The sequence below is a fragment of the Canis aureus genome, chromosome 19, assembly GCF_053574225.1.
Source record: "Canis aureus isolate CA01 chromosome 19, VMU_Caureus_v.1.0, whole genome shotgun sequence".
Taxonomy (NCBI): Eukaryota; Metazoa; Chordata; class Mammalia; order Carnivora; family Canidae; genus Canis; species Canis aureus.
The window spans coordinates 18,639,191-18,657,008 of NC_135629.1; the positions used below are offsets into that span (position 1 = coordinate 18,639,191).

Genomic DNA, 17,818 nt, shown 5'->3' on the forward strand with positions numbered 1-17,818 from the left:
TTTTTTCCTCAGGACTTTAAAGACATTGCTTCATTAACTTTTATCATTTCATGTTCTGATACCTGTCTACTTTACTTTGTACATATTCCATCTTGTCCTTTGGTATTTTTAACTTAATAGTTTTAGGATTTTTTTAATCAGTGTTATTACATGTGACTTAGTGTAGCTCTTTCCACATTCATCAATGAATCCTTTCATTTTAAAGACATAATTCTCTTCCTCTCTGGAAGATTTTCTTGTGCAATTTCTTTGATGATTTTCTATATTCTTAACTTTCTCTAGGGCCATAATTCAAATGATGAATGTCCTATAATATTTCTCCATTTCCTCCCAAATGAATATCTATGCTCAAATCCTTGTTTCAAGTTCTGGTTCCAGAGGAAACCAAATCAAGGCACCAGGTAACATGAAAACAGACTTTAAACTGCCTCATACATTAAAGCATTAAATAAAATTAGCCTTTTGGGGAACTGAGAGTGAAGTTATATATCTGTATGTTGAAGTAATGATTTAATTTCAGTTTTCACCTGAAACTGTACAGTTTCTTTCACATTTCTGAAAAGTGATTATCAGAAATCAATGGAAGAAAATGAAAACAGCTGTACTACTTTTTTAAATAAAAAAAATAAGAAATCAATCTATATTTTTCAGAGTTGTTAAGAAGTTCTGGGTTCTGGGTAAAGGTAGAGGACTGCAAATATAACATAATTTCCATTCTTTAAGCACAAAAATATGAGCTACCACTCTCTCGAAAAAAAGAAATAATAACAAAACCAAACCAAAAAATACAAACAAGTAAAAGAGGATAACCTAACAGAATTTGCTTGAACAACTTGTATACAAGGAAATTAAAAAAAAAAACCACAGAAGAGTCTTTAGAAGATAATATTGGTGATAAACCCCTTGATTCCTAACACTATTCTCATGCGTTAGCCCCTTTACTAATTAGTTAATAAAATATCATGACTACTCACTATAAATGCTTTCCAAAATTTGGAATGAAGCAACTGAGTAGACATCCATTTTATCTGTTCTTTTTGTGTGGAAAAGTAATGGAATCTACAGGTAAACCCAAGGAAGATAACAAAGGGAATAACTTAATTAACTAAAGACTCCAGGGCTACATATCAGAGGTGAAAAGATTCCAAAGCCTATGTTTTCCATGAAAAAAAAAATCCAATTAGAGAGGCTGAAATCTGCTTCAGGACTTCTGCTTCCAAAACTTCTTTTGAGCTCTCCTGACTCCCCTCACCTTCACACCCTTTACCCTACCATTCCTTCTTGATCTGCAGGAATGTGGTTAAGATATACAATCACCAACTCTCATCTCTAGCTTGGAGGGGAAGACAAATTAGACACTAGAGGAGAGAAGTCAAGATCCATTCACTCTAAGAGCAAAAGAGTTAATGGGCAGGATATCGTCAGCAGAATCAAGATGAAAGAAAGGCAGTAATAATGCAGATATAATTCAAAGGACAGAAAGCATGAAGAAAAAAAGAAGGCAGAAAGGAAGGAGCAATGGAGAAATTTAAAAAGGAGGGGAAGAAGGATGTAATAGGAAAATAAATAATCAGATTCAGAAAAGATTAAAATCTCAAATAGAATGAAATTCCTCATAATTGCTTCACAAAAGAGGACAAATTAGTAAGAATATGAATTTAACAAAACAGCATATAACAATAAATAAATGACAGTAGGAGATGAAAATCACAAACAAACACTGCAGGGCAAAGGGGTGTCATCATTACAATGTTAGACAATAAATTTAAAAATAGGAAGGAGCAGGATGCCTGGGTAGTTCAGCAGTGGAGCATCTGCCTTCAGCTCAGGGCACGATCCCAGAGTCGTGGGATCGAGTCCCACATCAGGCTATCTGTGTGGAGCCTGCCTCTCCCTCTGCCTAAGTCTTTGCCTCTCTCTTTCTGTGTCTTTCATGAATAAATAAATAAAATCTTTTTAAAAATAGGAAGGATCCAAATAGAAGAAGAACTAAATCATGATATAAAAGGAATAATTAAGGTAAGCAAAGTGAATACAAGTGAAAAAGTCAAAAGAATTTAATTTATCATGACATTATTTCATAGAAAGCTAAAGAAGCTGGCAAAGGAGATGGAATTATGTAAGAATTCTTTTTTCTTTCAATAAGGAAAAACTATAAATTTAATAATCTTTCATGTTTCAAAGTTGATGCAGATACTTCACTTTTAGAAAGAGCTTAGTATCCCAAAGATGGAAAAAAAAAAAAAAAAAAAAAAAGAACTCTTTAAGCACCCAGAAAGGAAAACAAACTAACCTAACTAACTAATAGAGAAAAACCAGGCTGGCTGTCTATGGACATACCTGTGGCAAGATTCGATGTCCGAAGATAATAGAGCAACATCTACAAATGTCTGAGTGAAAGCAAATATAAACCAAGAATATTATCAACACTTGTAAATGTCATTCAGTTATTTGAAACAAAAACAGATGGTTGTGGGTGGAAAGGAGACCTGTGAGAATATCTGTCTTTACTGTTCATGATAGGGAAACATGAGATAAAGAATAGAATCCAACTACTAATGCATTTTATAATCTCTTTTTTCAACCTAAAGGATCATTTATTAATATTTCTTGCAGTGGAAAAATATTTATTTGAAGTTCATTTATTTACTCAATTTTGAGGTTCTCATCTGCTATTAAATTTTTATTTTCAAATTACTACTCCAAAATTAAAAGTAGCTGTAATTATGTGACCTCTTTATGCCTATTATTCTCTTTACCTCTCTACTACATGTAAAATATGAAATGATAGTCACCTAATGTTCATAGCAGTGGGTTGGGTTTATAGTGTATTTTATTGTTATTGTTTTCATTTTCATCTTGCAATTAATCACTGTGTAATTGTTTAATTATTTAATTGGTTACACTGTGCAGGTATAATTTTAATAAAATCAGTAGAGTGGTAAGTTGAGATAGAGAGAGGAGCAAAAAAAGGAGGAGGAAAACAAGCAGAGTAAAGAAAGCAAATAGGCTAAGATTTCCACAGGAAGGGAAAATATGGATCAGTGTTATTTTGCTATATATTTGCTATATATATATTTGTATTTTTCTGAACTGTGTAAATATTCAGAAGTAGTTTTTTAAGTGAAATCAACATTTTATGAAACTCTGTGTTCACAGCTAATTATTCCTACAATTAAGCTTCTAAGAAGTTTAAGAAATAGCCAAATGTTTCTAACATACTGTGTAAGAGTCATTAAGCTAACCCGCAACCCGAAAGGGATTAAGGGGAAGAAAAGGAGGGAAAGATGTTTTCTCCCCACTTTCTCATCACAAAATGTATTAAGGACTGATTATATATTTATGAAATAGCAAATTCCAATGTCAGAGAGATGTCAGTCTTCTCATCTACCCAGACTGATTCCAGTTTGCCCTCACATCAGCTATGACATGGAATTGAATCCTCTCCCTGGTTTCAACAAGAATTCTGAACATATTAATTTATTTTGATAAATTTTATGGCCTTTACTAAAATTTTATGGTTACTAGGTGTGTTCAGGTCACAATTGTAACATATTTTACTCAAAAAGTATCTTTTCAACTTTTTTTAAAAGATTTTTTTAAAAAGACTTTATTTATTTATTCATGAGAGAGAGAGAGAGAGAGGCAGAGACATAGGCAGCTCCATGCAGGGAGCCTGATGTGGGACTCCATCCCAGATCCTGGGATTATGCCCTGGACCGAAGGCAGGTGCTCAACCACTGAGCCACCCAAGCGTCCTGTAACTTTTTGTTCCCTTAAGTTCCTTCATTGTATGTTTTGGGCTGTGAATTGATTTATTCTTTTTTTTTTTTTTTTTTTTTTGAGAGAGAGAAAGAGGGCATGAGAGCACATGGAGAGGGGTTGGGGAGGGAAGGGAGAGGGGAAGAGAGAAAGAATCTCAAGTAGGCTCCACGCTCAGCACAGTGCCCAATCCAGGGCTCAGTCTCATAACCCTGAGATCATGACCTAAGCAAAATCAAGAATCCGATGCTTAATGAATGGACTTGAGCCACCCAGGCATCCTGGCAGTGAATTCTTTTTTGAAATCCTTTTGCCACAAGGCAGTGCCTAGGTCCTCTTATACAAGCTTCTACTCTTAAGATATTCCTAAGGTAACTAAAATCTCTCTCATCTTCATAAAGCATGGATCTTCAAACATGGCTCAGGTCCTACTGCCATGTTTCCATGCCCAAGCCTGTTACTGCAAGGAGTCACCAGTTAATTATAAATTTATTACAGTAGTTTTATGCACTTGGAGACTTTTAATATATACAAAAAAAAAACCGGTATTGATTCATTTTGATTTCTCCTTGAGATAGACAAATTCTACAGTGGTTCCCAAAACACTGGACCCTTTCTGTACATTTCTGAATAATTAATCTTCTTCCCCTGGGTATAGGTGAGACTGGTGACTACCATGAAAGAGTCATTGCCTTAAGTTACACCATATGACAAAGTTAGTGAATGTGATAATCACCCACAAAATTATGCTATGTTAAATAAGACCTTGCCAATGGAGACTAATGAGAGCTCCTCCTGCTGGTTTTGCAAAAATAAACTGCTATATTGTGAGAGCACCACATGGCTAGGTTTTGAGGGCAGCCTCCAAGAACTGAGAGTGAACCCCAACTAATAGTCATGAAGGACATAGATCCTATAACCTCAAGGAAATTCTGTGAAAAATACTGGTGTGATCTTGTAAGAGGACCCTAAATCTCAGGTGAAACTGTAACCCCAGCCAATACCTGAATTTCAGCTAGGTGAGAACCTGAGCACAGGACCCAGGTAACACATACCTAGACACTTAACTCACAGAAAGTGAGATAATAAATCTTTGTTCTTTGATGTTATTAAATTTCTGACATTAGTAACAGCAGCAAAAAACAGGATATTTGGTAAGTGAGCAAAATTAAGTAAACAATAAAAATTAGAATATAGAAAACAAATTAGTGGACAAATACATGTAGGAAGAAGTAGACAAAAATTCAGTAGAAATATAGAATATTTACACAATTACCATCAATCACTTTGAATGAGTTGACTTTTATAAAACAATACAGTCACCAAAGGTAGAACACATTTTTTCATGTTCACATGGAATATTCATAAGATTCAGCATAATTTGGACCATAAAAATGTCTCAGTTAACTTAAAATAAATTTAAGAAGATTAAGTTTAAAACCAAAGGGAATTTTAAATGAAATAATAAAAAATTGAAAGAAGCTAATGAGGTAAATGACAAATAATAGATATATAAAGGTAGAAGTTGCATCTTTGGAAAAAAACTAATAAAACTTATGAACTCCTACTATGCTAATAAATTCAGAAACTCAGATAAAATAAATTCCTTGAAAAATAAAAATTACAGAAACTGCAAATATCTTCTCCCATTCCATAGGCTGCCTTTTAGTTTTGATGATTATTGCTTTTACTGTGCAGAAGCTTTTTATTGTGATGGTCTTAACAGTTATTTTTGCTTTTGCTTCCCTTGCCTCAGGAGAAATATTTAGAAAGAAGTTAGTATGGCCATGTAAAAGAGGTTACTGCTTGTGTTCTCTAGGATTCTTATGGTTTCAAGTCTCACATTTAGGTATTTAATCCATTTTGAATCTATTTGTGTATACGGTGCAAGAAAGTTGTCCAGATTTATTCTTATGTAAGTAGCTGTCCAGTGTTCCCAACACCATTTGTTGAAGAGATGTTTTTCCCATTGGATATTATTTCCTGCTTTGTTGAAGTTTAATTGACCATATAGTTGAGGGTTAACATCTGGGTTTTCTGTTCTTTTCTATGGATCTACACCTATTTTGGGGCTAGTACTATGCTTTTTTGATGACTACAGCTTTGTAATAGAGCTTGAAGTCTGGAATTGTGATGCCTCCAGTTTTGTTTTTCTTTTTCAAGGTTGTTTTGGCTATTTGGGACCTTTTGTGGTTCCATACAGATTTTAGGATTGTTTGTTATAGCTCTGTGAAAAATGCTGTTGGTATTTTGATAGAGAATGCATTAAATGTATACATTCCTTTGAGTAGTATAGACATTTTAAGAATATTTGTTCTTCCGATCCACAAGCATAGAATGTCTTTCCATTTCTTTGTGTCTTCTTCAATTTCTTTCATCAGTGTTTCATGGGTTTCAGGCTATAAGTCTTTCTCCTCTTTGCTTAGGTTTATTCCTAGGTATCTTATGGTTTTTGGTGCAATTGTAAATGGAAGAGATTCCTTAATTTCCTTTTGCTGCTTCAGTACTGGTATATAGAAATGCAACAGGTTTCTGTATATTGATTTTGTATTTTGTGACTTTACTAAACTAGTATATTAGTTCCAGCAGTTTTTTTGTAGAGTGTTTTAGGTTTTCTATATAGAGTATCATGTCATCTGCAAGAAGAGAAAGTTTTACTTGTTCTTGCCAATTTGGATGACATTTATTTATTTATTTATTTATTTATTTATTTATGTATTTTTTTGAAGACTTTTATTTCTTTTTGTTATGTGACTCCTGTGACTAGGACTTCTAGTACTATGTTAAATAAGTGGTGAGAGTGGACATCCTTGTCTTGATAGTAGAGGAAAAGCTCTCAGTTTTTCCCTATTGAGGATGACACTTGGAGTAGGTTTTTCATATATGGTCTTTATTATGTTGATGTTATACTCCCTCTAAATCTATTTTGTTGAGGGTTTTTATCATGAATGGATATTGTATTTTTTTCAAATGCTTTTTCTGCATCTATTGAAATGATCATTTAGTTCTTTTCTTTTATTAATGTGGTATATCATGTTGATTGATTTGTGAAATACCATATCTGATAAAGGGTTAGTATCCAAAATATATAAAGAGTTTATAAAATTCACCACCCAAACACCAAATAATTCAATTTAAAAATGGGCATCAGACATGAAAAGACATTTTCCTAAAGAAGACATACAGATGGCCAATAGACACATGAAAAGATGCTCAGTATCACTGATCAAATACAAATATTTGTAGGGAAATACAAATCAAAGATACAGTGAGGTATCATCTTCCAAATGTCAGAATGACTAAAATCAACAACACAAGAAATGATAGGTGTTGATGAGGATGTAGAAAAAAGAAGAATCCTCTTGCACTATAGGTGGGAATTCAAATTGGTGCAGCCACTCTCTGAAAAACAGTATGGAGTTTCTTCAACAAGTTAAAAATAGAACTACCCTATGATCTATCAATTGCACTACTAGGCATGTATCCTTAAAATACAAAAATACTAATTCAAAGTGATACACACAACCCAATGTTTATAGCAACGTTATTTACAATAGCCAAACTATAGAAACATCCTAAGTGTCCATTAACTGATGAATGGAAAAGAAGATGTTGTGTGTGTGTGTGTGTGTGTGTGTGTGTGTATAATGAAATATTACTCAGCCATTAAAAAGAACGAAGAAGAATGAAATCTTGTTATTTGCAATGACATACATGGAGCTAGAGAGAATAAGTCAATCAGAGAAAAACTAATACCACATGATTTCACTCATATATGAAATTTAGGAAACAAACAAATGAGCAAAGGGGGAAAAAAAGAGACAAATTAAGAAACAAACTCTTAATTACAAAGAACAAATTTATGGTTACCAGAGGGGAGAGGGTGGGGAAGGATGGATTAAATAGGTGATAGGGATTAAGGAGTAGACTTGTCATGATGAGCACCAGATACTGTATGGAATTGTTGAATTGATATATTGTAAACCTTAAAATAATATAACACTGTATTATAACTAACTGGAATTAAAATAAAAACTTAAAAAAATCCCACAGAAATCTTTGAGTCTAGATCTTTTCACTTACGGGTACTATCAAATATTTAGGATAGAAATAATATGAATCTTTCAAATGAAAAGAAGGAGCACAAATTAACTTGATTTATGAAATCAGCATAACTGTGATAGCACAACCTGACAAAATAAAGGCAGACCAATTAACATTCATAATCATAAATACAAATAGCTTAAGGCAATATTAGTAACTAACATCTAACAATATATAAAAAATAATATATCATAAACATGTAGAATTTATTCCAAGAATACAAGGTTAATTTAACATTAGAAAATTCATTAATGTAAATTACAGTGAAAAAATGAGATAGAGAAACATAGTATCATTATAATAATTGGAATGATAAAATATTTTCAGGAAAATATAAATAGAAGGAAAAGTCTTCAATCTGACAAAAAGCACTGGTAAGAAGAACTAAATCTCTACTTAATGTGAACCATTGAAGGCTTTGCTCCTAACATAACGAACAAGAAAGGGTATCTTCTCCCACCACTTCTATTCAACATTGTACTAGAAGTCTAGCCCCTAAAATGAAACCAAAAAAAAGTAATAAAAAAGGAAAGGAAAGAAAAATTAATATTTTATGCATTATTTATGACATAAATACGTATATAGGAAAATCTCAAGATTTTTTTTTTAAATACTGGAATTAGTGAATTTAGCAAGGCCAAGGGATATAAAGTCAATAATCAAAGTTCAATGATAGGTCTATATCTCATTAGTGAGCAATTGGAAAATAAAATTGTAACATACAATTTGCATGTCTAAATATCAAATAAGTAGGTATAAATTGAGTGCAATCTCTACCTACACCACAAACCATAAATAATTGTTGAGAAAAACCATAGATGATCTAAATAAATGGAGAAATACACCATAAGATGGATTGAAGGACATCACTTTCTGTTCTCACCAAAACAAACAATTGGTTGAACTAAATCCCAGTCAAAATCATTGCAGGATTTTTAAAGAAACTGACAAGTTGGTTCTAAAATTTATTATGAAAAAAATAAAATAAAATAAAATAAAATTTATTATGAAATGTTAGCAATATGATATACCCAAACAATCTTGAAAGAGAACAATATTGACTTTTACTACTGAATTTCAAGGCTATGTATGAAGATTTAGTAATGAAGATACTGTTCTATTTGTGTAATTAAATAGATTAATGTAACAGAATAAAGAGTACAGAGATACCAATACATATTTTTCTAACTTATTGTTGACAAAGATCCAAATCCTTTCTGTAAGAAAAGGACAATCTTTTAATGAATACTGTTGGAAAAGCTGGATATCTGGAAGAAGAACAATGAAGCTTGACCAGTACCTTTTACCCAAAAGTTGAATTAAAAAGAACCACAAATTGTAGAATATAGAGCCATAAAGCCTCTTAGAAGTATCTTTATGATTTCTAGGATACATAAAACACTAGCCATAAAGGTCTGTTAATATGGATAAATTAGACTTCATCAAAATATAGAATTAAGAAAATATAAATGGAAGGTAGAGATGTGGATATTTATCTTCAATATATACATCTGACAAAGAACTTATATAAACAATATATATTTTTACACTGCTATAAAAATAATGAAAAATAACAAAAATATGCGTATATCTAAATAGACATTTCACAATAGAAGATGTACAACTGACCAATAAGCAAGTGAAAAAAAAGATCTATGCTACTAGTCATCAAGCACGTGCAAACTGAAACTAGAATTAGATTCCATTTTGTACACACTTACATGGTTAAATTTTGAAAGGCTGACAATACCAAATGTTGGTAATCAGGTGGAGCAACTGTAGCTTTCATACATTGTTGATGGGAGCATAAAATATTACAAGTTGGGATATATGTTTGGCAATTTCTTAGAAAGTTAAATATATCAGCACCCTATGACACAAAAACTCACACTTAGATCTTCACTCAGGAGACATAAAGACCTATCTAAAAATAATTTTTCTAAGAAGGTTCTTAGCAGGCTTATATACAATAGCCAAAAAATTAAAAACAATCCAAATGTCTATCTTCAAAAGAGTGGTATAAACAACATGTGTAGCATATTCATACAATGGAATACTACTAGTCAACAATAAAAGGAACAAGGGTTGATATATGTAGCAACAGGGAATCATCGCAACATTATGTGGCATGATAGAAACCAAACACTTTTCTATGAAGTCCCAGGATTGGCACAAGTAAATTTTGTTGACAGAAATAAGATTGTGTGGACTCAGTGAGGAAATTGACTAGAAAGGGGCAGGAGGGTGATCATAACGTTTTTTGCCTTGTTTTGGGGTGTACACAACTGTTAGAATGCATCAAAATGAACATTTGACATCTGTGCCTTTCTTCTATTGCATGTGAACTATAACTCAATTCTAAAATGTGAATGGGATTCTTTCACAAATGTTCAAGAAGTGTTATTTTTTAAATTCTATTATTAATTTTACTTAAGCATACAGATTGGTTTTCCTCTTAAAAAGCATTTTTAGTACTTTAGCAACAAAATGCCCTCCCTGGAATAAAGTGCTATTATGATTCTGCCAGAGAGAAAATACTGTTATCATTGTGTCTCCTTAAATATTATTATATGGATAGATGATTTTATAGAGATGAAATTACCCATGTCTTTAGTACTAATTCTGACAGCCACAACAATACAAATAATTGTATCTATCATTTCTTTAAGTGCTTGGGTAAGTATTAGGCACTTGATCTGTTATCTCTGGTAGTTCTCACAATCTGATTTCACCAATGAGGAAAATAAGCTCAAAGAAGTTATATAGCTTCTCCAGGGTCACATGGAATATAAGTCTGAGCTGGTTTTTGAAAAGAGATCTAATTGCACAGGCATTATTATGCCCAATATGCAACACTGGCATTTAATTAGACATGTGACATCATTCCTTTGACATAAAAAGCTTTTATTGATTTTTAAAAATTGTTACAGATGACTGTATCAGTCAGAGTTTAATAAGAGATAAAATGCCACTAGGGTATTATACACACACAAACACATAATAACAATTACCCAATATAAAATAATATTAACATGTTATAGAATTATATATGTGTCTACTAACAGCAATTTATATATGCATCTACTAACAGCAATTAAATTAAACCATGTTCATGGAGGCATCTGGGTGGTGCAGTTGGTCAAGCATCTGGCTCTTAGTTTCCACTCACATCATGATCTCACGGTTGTGAGACAGAGCCCCAATTTGAGCTCTGCCCACTGAGTAAAGTCTACTCGAGATTCTTTCTCCCTCTCCCTCTGACCCTCCCTGCCACTCTCTTTCTCTAAAATAAATACATCTTAAAAAAACATATTCATGGATCAGAAGACTAAGTATTAAGATGATTCTCTACAATATGTTTTTTATATTTAACATTAAATCAATCAAAATCTCCACAGGATTTCTGTAGAACTTGACAAGCTGATTATAAATATTACATGGAAATGTAAAAGCCATAGCTAAAACAGTTTAGAAAATGAATAACAGAGTTGAAGAACTTGCACTATATGGTTTCAAGACTTACTATAGGGCCTACAGTAATCAATAAATTAGAGTAAGAATACACATCATGGTCAATAGCACAAAGAGTCTAGAAATATGTCTACCCTTATACAGTCATTTGATTTATCCCCAAAAGTGCCAAGGTCATTCAGTTTGGAAAGCATACTCTGACAAATGGTGTGGAAGTTATTAGGTATCCATAAACAAAATAATTAACCTTGATATTTACCTCACATGATACACAAATATTAACTTGAAATTGACCATAAACTAAAATATTATAGGTGGAAATAGAAAATTCCAAAAGAAAACATGGTAGAAAATGTTTATAACCTTGAGATGGGCAAATATTTCTTAGTTTGGACAGTTAAGTACAAATGTTAAGGACAAAATAGTAAATTGGATGTCATCAAATTAAAAAAAAATTCTCTTCAAAAGGCACTCTTCAAAAAGAAAAACAAGCCATAGAATGGGACAGAGATGGAATATATGTAAATAATATATGATAAAAGACTTGTATTTAGAATATAAAAGGATTCTAAAACTCAGTAAGATGATAAACAACTCAATTTTAAAATATGGGCAACAAACTTGAACACACAAACCAAGTAAGATGTACAACTGGCATATAAGCATCTCAGAATATTTTCAGCATTAGTCATTAGTGGATATTAGAATATTTTCATTATTAGTCATCAGTGAAATTCAAAATAAAATCACAACATAACACTACTATACACTCACTAAATTTGCTAAAATTTTCAAGAGAATGACAATATTAAGTGCAGCTGAGAAGATGGAGCCACTGGAACTCTCATGTGTTGCTTTTAGGAATGCAAAAATGATACCACCACTCTAAAAAACAGTCAGCAATATATTAAAATATAAAATGTACATTTTCCTAACAACCAAGAATTTCACCCCCACATAGTTACCCAAGAGAAAAGAAAATACATGTTAATACAAACTCTTGTACATACTTGTTCATTGTAACTCTGCTCTTAATAGCCAAAAACTAAAAGGAATCCACCTCTCAAATGGTTAATAGACATATGTGTTATATGTGCAAATATGCTGTCACTTGGAAATTCACGACAAAGATATGTATTTTGTGTTTGTGTCCATGGAATGCAGTAGAATGTTAAAAAGCATAGCTGTGTAGTGGGATAAACCTGAATTTGAATCTATCACTGCCTTCTACTGACTGTGAAACCCTGGCCTTCCACCTAATGTCTCAGAACTTGAATTTCTTTATTTGTAAAATGGGAATTCTTTTAGTACCTACTCCATAAGCTTATTATAGGACAAAGTCCATGGCCCATCATGAACATGAATATAGTTGATTAGTTGTTATTATAATTATTATGAATAATAGTTGAATAATTAGTTATTATTATAATTATTAGTTGTTTCAATATTATTATATCTAAATAATTCCTGATAATGTATTTATTAAACACATTTCCATCACCATGAAACAATTTGACATTGTATAACATTTGTGAAAGCAGACATTTCACTTCATCAGAAGAGTAGATATAAAGTTAAAAGTCAGAATACTTATTTATTACATAAATCTTTCAGATCAAAACAATCCGAACCTTTATCCATTGTTTACCAAAAATTGCTAAATGTGAGACACTCAAGAATTCTTTGTCAATGAATAGTTTCTTTTCTCTTATAACTCTGTGATTCTGTCATAAAACATGATAAATATTGTTTTAAAGGTATATTTTCAGATGTATTCTAGCTCCTAGGTCACTAGTCTTTTCTCTGAGATGTGAAAAATATGTGAAATATATCCAATTCTACAGTGAATCAAAGATAATGGGATAGAAATATAGTGTAAATGTCCTCAGCCAGTATTGAAAAGAATGCTAGATAGATGATCATGATCATGATGATGATGAAGATATACACAGAGCTTATTTTCTCGATGTGAAGATAGTCACTTGAAAATCACATCTGACAAACTAATATATAATGCCTTCTTTTCATGCCTAAAATAATTTTCTCTTCCCTAAAATCTCTGAATATGAGATTAGATCTATTAAAGAAACCGCATTCTTGGTTTGGATGCCTGAAAAATTTTTTCCACCAACCATACACCTAATTCATTTAGCTGTATGAATATTTAGTGAGAAACAGAGTTTCTCTCCTCTTCCTTGTTAATCTAGGAATCAAATTCCATATTTCTTTCCAAAATGAATTTTTGTGACTTAGACATTAAACATAAACTTTTTTAAAAATACCAGATGTAGGATAAAGAAGGAGAATAAATTTGCATAAGAGTTAGGCAAATACCAAAACAACCACTTCAAAATGTCAAGTTAAGGACACTATGAAAATTAAAGCATTTGAGAAAAGGCGTTATTTCTTACGATATGAAAAAAGTGGAAAATCTTGTCCTCTTCATCTTATCATCACTTTTAACACCATTCCACTAGAATTAAATTGGATATCTGGAATGCATACCTCATGATCTTCTTTGGGCTGAGGTGTGTAAAACCAGTTTTAACATTCGAATATCAATATTTTCTTAGACAGTAAATTCATTAAATACTATCAGCCACTGATGAAGGCATGAGTTAATGGAGGATATACCATATTCATGGATGGCAAGACTTAGTACTAAAAAATCTAAGTCTTCCTTAACATTTACCTACTGTTCTGATGCAATCTGTCAGTTTCTTAGCAGATATTTTTGAAAGAAACTGACCACAGACTCCAAAATACGGTAATGCAAAGTCAAGAATAGCCAATGCTATTGTTAAAAACAAAGATAAGGAGCCTTTGGTACCAGATGGCTATACTTATTACAATTAAGACAATGTGCTGTTGGTGCTAGGATATGTAAATACACCAATAGAATAGAATAGATCTGATCATCAAGTTCACACATATATGGTGACTTTACTGGTACCAAAGGTCCAGTGCAATGCACTGTAAAGTAAATTGCCTTTTTAAAAATGGTTCTGTGTCTGGGGGTATTCATATGGAAAAAATATGTTGTGTCTCCTTCCGCCAAATATACAAAAAATAACTGTAGATATAAACATGAAAGCTAAAACGAAACTCATTTGGAAGATAATCTAGGAATACATCTTCATGATCCTAGGTTGTCAAAGTTTCTTTAACAAGACACCAAAATAACCAAACATAATTATGGTCAATGATCAACAAATTGGACTTCAAGAAAGGTCTAATTTTGTACATTTAAAGAAGGATCAACTGAACAGTGAAAAGTCAAGACACAAATTTGGAAAGGGTATTTGCCATATATCTATCTGACATAAGATCTGTATATGGAATGTGTGTGTGTGTGTGTGTGTGTGTGTGTGAAAACAAATTTAAAATTTTTTAAAGATTTTATTTATTTATTCATGAGAGACAGAGAGAGAGGCAGAGGCACAGGCAGAGGGAGAAGAAGGCTCCACGCAGGGAGCCGATGTGGGACTCAATTACAGGACCCCAGGATCACACTCTGAGCCAAAGGCAGACACTCAACTGCTGAGCCACCCAGGTGTCCCAAAAGCAAATAAAAAGTTAACAAAATACCTGACCTGCCACTTTCACAAATATATATATACACATATATATACATATATATATACATATATATATTCAAATGAAAAGATGTTCAACCATAATAGTCATCAAGAAAGTGTAAATTAAAACACAATGTAATATGATTAGACAGCCTAAAGGCTAAAACCAAAAAGGCCAACAATACCATATGTTCTCTAGTATGTAGAAAACCTAGAATTCTCATATGCTGACGGTTTGGGTGTAAATTGGTATACTATTTTGGAAAGCTCCTTTCCACTATTTAATATATACATACTTTATTCCTTAGAAATATGTCTTCTAGGAGTACATCCAACAAGAATGTGTCTATATGTACAGCTAATCACATGCACGAAAATGCTTATAGCAGTATTTTGGAATTGCCAAAACCTAGAAATAATGCAAGTGTGTATGGACATTAGACTAGATATAGTATCATAAAAATTAGATACTTTGAAAATAAGTAGCTTTGAAAATAAACTACAATGATATAATACAGATAAAACCCTAAGACATAATATTGAGCAAAAGAATCAGACCAAACAACCAAACATGTATAGTTCTATCTATGAAAAATTAACAAACAGGCAAACTCATCTTGGATATTAGAAGACAAGGTAGTAGTTACATTTTGTGATGACAGAAAAACTATAAGGAGGATTTTTGTGATGCTGGTAATATTCTATTGATTCAATCGCCGATCTGGATACTGACAACATGGGTGTGTTTACACTACGAACATGGTTAAGCTGCATATTAAGCATTTTTTTCTCTATGCTAAGTTTATACAATATGCAAAAAGAAAGTAAATTTAAAAAATTAAAAGTGATTACTTCAGGAATAGTATATTTTATTTTCATTTGGTATCATAATGTTCTACCCAAATGTGCTTTATCATTTGCAAGTTTTATTTTTATAATATTAAATTTCAAATATGCATTTATAAATAAGAACCCACATACCAAGTTTTTCCATGACTGAAAAATCCACAATCATGACAGCTGTTCTTACCCTCAGGGGTCAGCCTCAATGGTTACAATTGTACTACACATCTTTCTCCTGGAAACGGTTTATTGATAAAGGGCTAGAAATTGATACCAGTGTGGGCCTACTTTGGCATCCCATTCCTGTGTAACTAAGAGACTGATCATCTGTTTTGCTAATACAAACAGGAAATTGAGAGCTCTGGAATGAACATACGCATGGAGGAACAAAATGATGTCTATAGAGATGAATTAACAAATTAGACCATGTTTTCTAAACAGAACAAAATCAGTGAATAAATATAGCTTTCCAGTTCCTGATTCTAGCTGGTCCTTGAGAAGTCCCATCACACTTCTTGCCCTTGTGTTCAATAAATGGCATCCCTATGTTTAAGTGATTAAGCATCCATATTTGCTCATAAAAATTATCAGATAATTTGTCTGATAAACTGGTATAGTGAAAAGGAAAGGCCAAGGTCTGGTAGATTTTGATGGAGACATCGATGGATTTCAGAAAAAGTTCCTAAAAATGGATACAACTCCATGAAACAGCAGGTTTTGGTGAGGGAATTTGGAAGTTTGACAGCAGAGGATTTTCTGAAGGCACTGAGAGCTAAGGAAAGGAAGAAGAACTAGAAGAGAACACAAGAGATTGAAACTAGGAACAACAGTTACAACCAGGGCAGTTTTTCATAGTAAAAGCTCTTAATGCATAACACAATTACTCTTTTTACTTTCAAACTAGTAGTGGTTACACAAAATGACTGCTCAAGACCGAAAAATTAGTAACACCTTTAGTTGCTGACCATCATACAGTTATCTGTCCCTTTCAGCAAAACTGAAGGCTTGACTTTTAAGCATGTATAGGGTAACAGCATTCCCTAAAATACATACAAAAATTAAAATTGCATAATCAACATAAACTAAAATATAACTGCAAATAAAAAAACTTAAGAAGAGTATATTCACCTGATCACATAAGGGTTATGAGCTAAGTAAGTCAACTCAAATGACAAATTAAATTCAGATGATCTTTATTAAAAATATGAAAAATGAATGAAAACAAGAGCAGTCACTAGCTGGAATTTTAGAAATCATGGAAAAAAACAGTTACAAATCTGTCAAACATTATATAAACCAATAATCAAATGTGACAATGAAATATGGACCTTGCTTGAGAGAATCAATGGGAAAAGTTCACTCTAGATTGCTACCAGAGAATACAAAACTAGATAAATTTTTAGAAAAATGGTAGCTAGCTAAAGAAGTGACAACTGATATTATATTATAGGACATAAAAACATTAGAAAAAGATTAGGTAAAGAGAGATTGGAAATATAGTTAACAGGATTTGTAAGGCAGTAACATTAGTAATCAAGGAAACAGTTAAGGAAAAATGAATTTAAAAATATTTGTGGAGTGCCTGGGTGGCTCAGTCAGTTGACCATCTGATTCTTAGTTTCAGCTGAGCTCATGATTTCACTGAGGTCCTCTCATGGGTTGTGAGGCCAAGTCTGTAGTGGGGCTCTGCACTCAGTGAGGAGTCTGATTGAAGATTCTTTCCCTCTGCTCTTCCCCCCATTCTAGACCACACTTGATCTCTCTCTAAAATAAATGAATAAATCTTTAAAAAAATTAAAAACATTGCAAGGCATTACGAGGAACTGAGGAATCTGTAATAAGTATGAGTTTAAAATAGAATCTTTTTTTGTAGGACAAGTAGTGAGGTGGAGCAGAAGGCAGGCTTGAGTGTAGGGTGCATGCCAAGAGTCAAAGTCATCCTTCCCAGGGTGCTCTTCAATCTTCTTAAGACCCTTGAATGATTAAAAACACATTTATATACTTATTTTTTAAAGATTTTATTTACTTATTTGAGAGAGAAAGAGATAGAGCATGAATGG

The 17,818-nt window shown here is 32.4% G+C and overlaps 2 long non-coding RNA genes across 12 annotated transcripts in view; one reads left to right on the forward strand and one right to left on the reverse strand.

Moving 5' to 3' along the window:
- Positions 1-17,818, forward strand: part of LOC144289704 (uncharacterized) — a 285,074-nt gene that overhangs the window by 219,992 nt on the left and 47,264 nt on the right. The window lies entirely within an intron of this gene.
- LOC144289702 (uncharacterized) overlaps positions 1-17,818 on the reverse strand; it is a 175,398-nt gene that overhangs the window by 48,215 nt on the left and 109,365 nt on the right. The window lies entirely within an intron of this gene.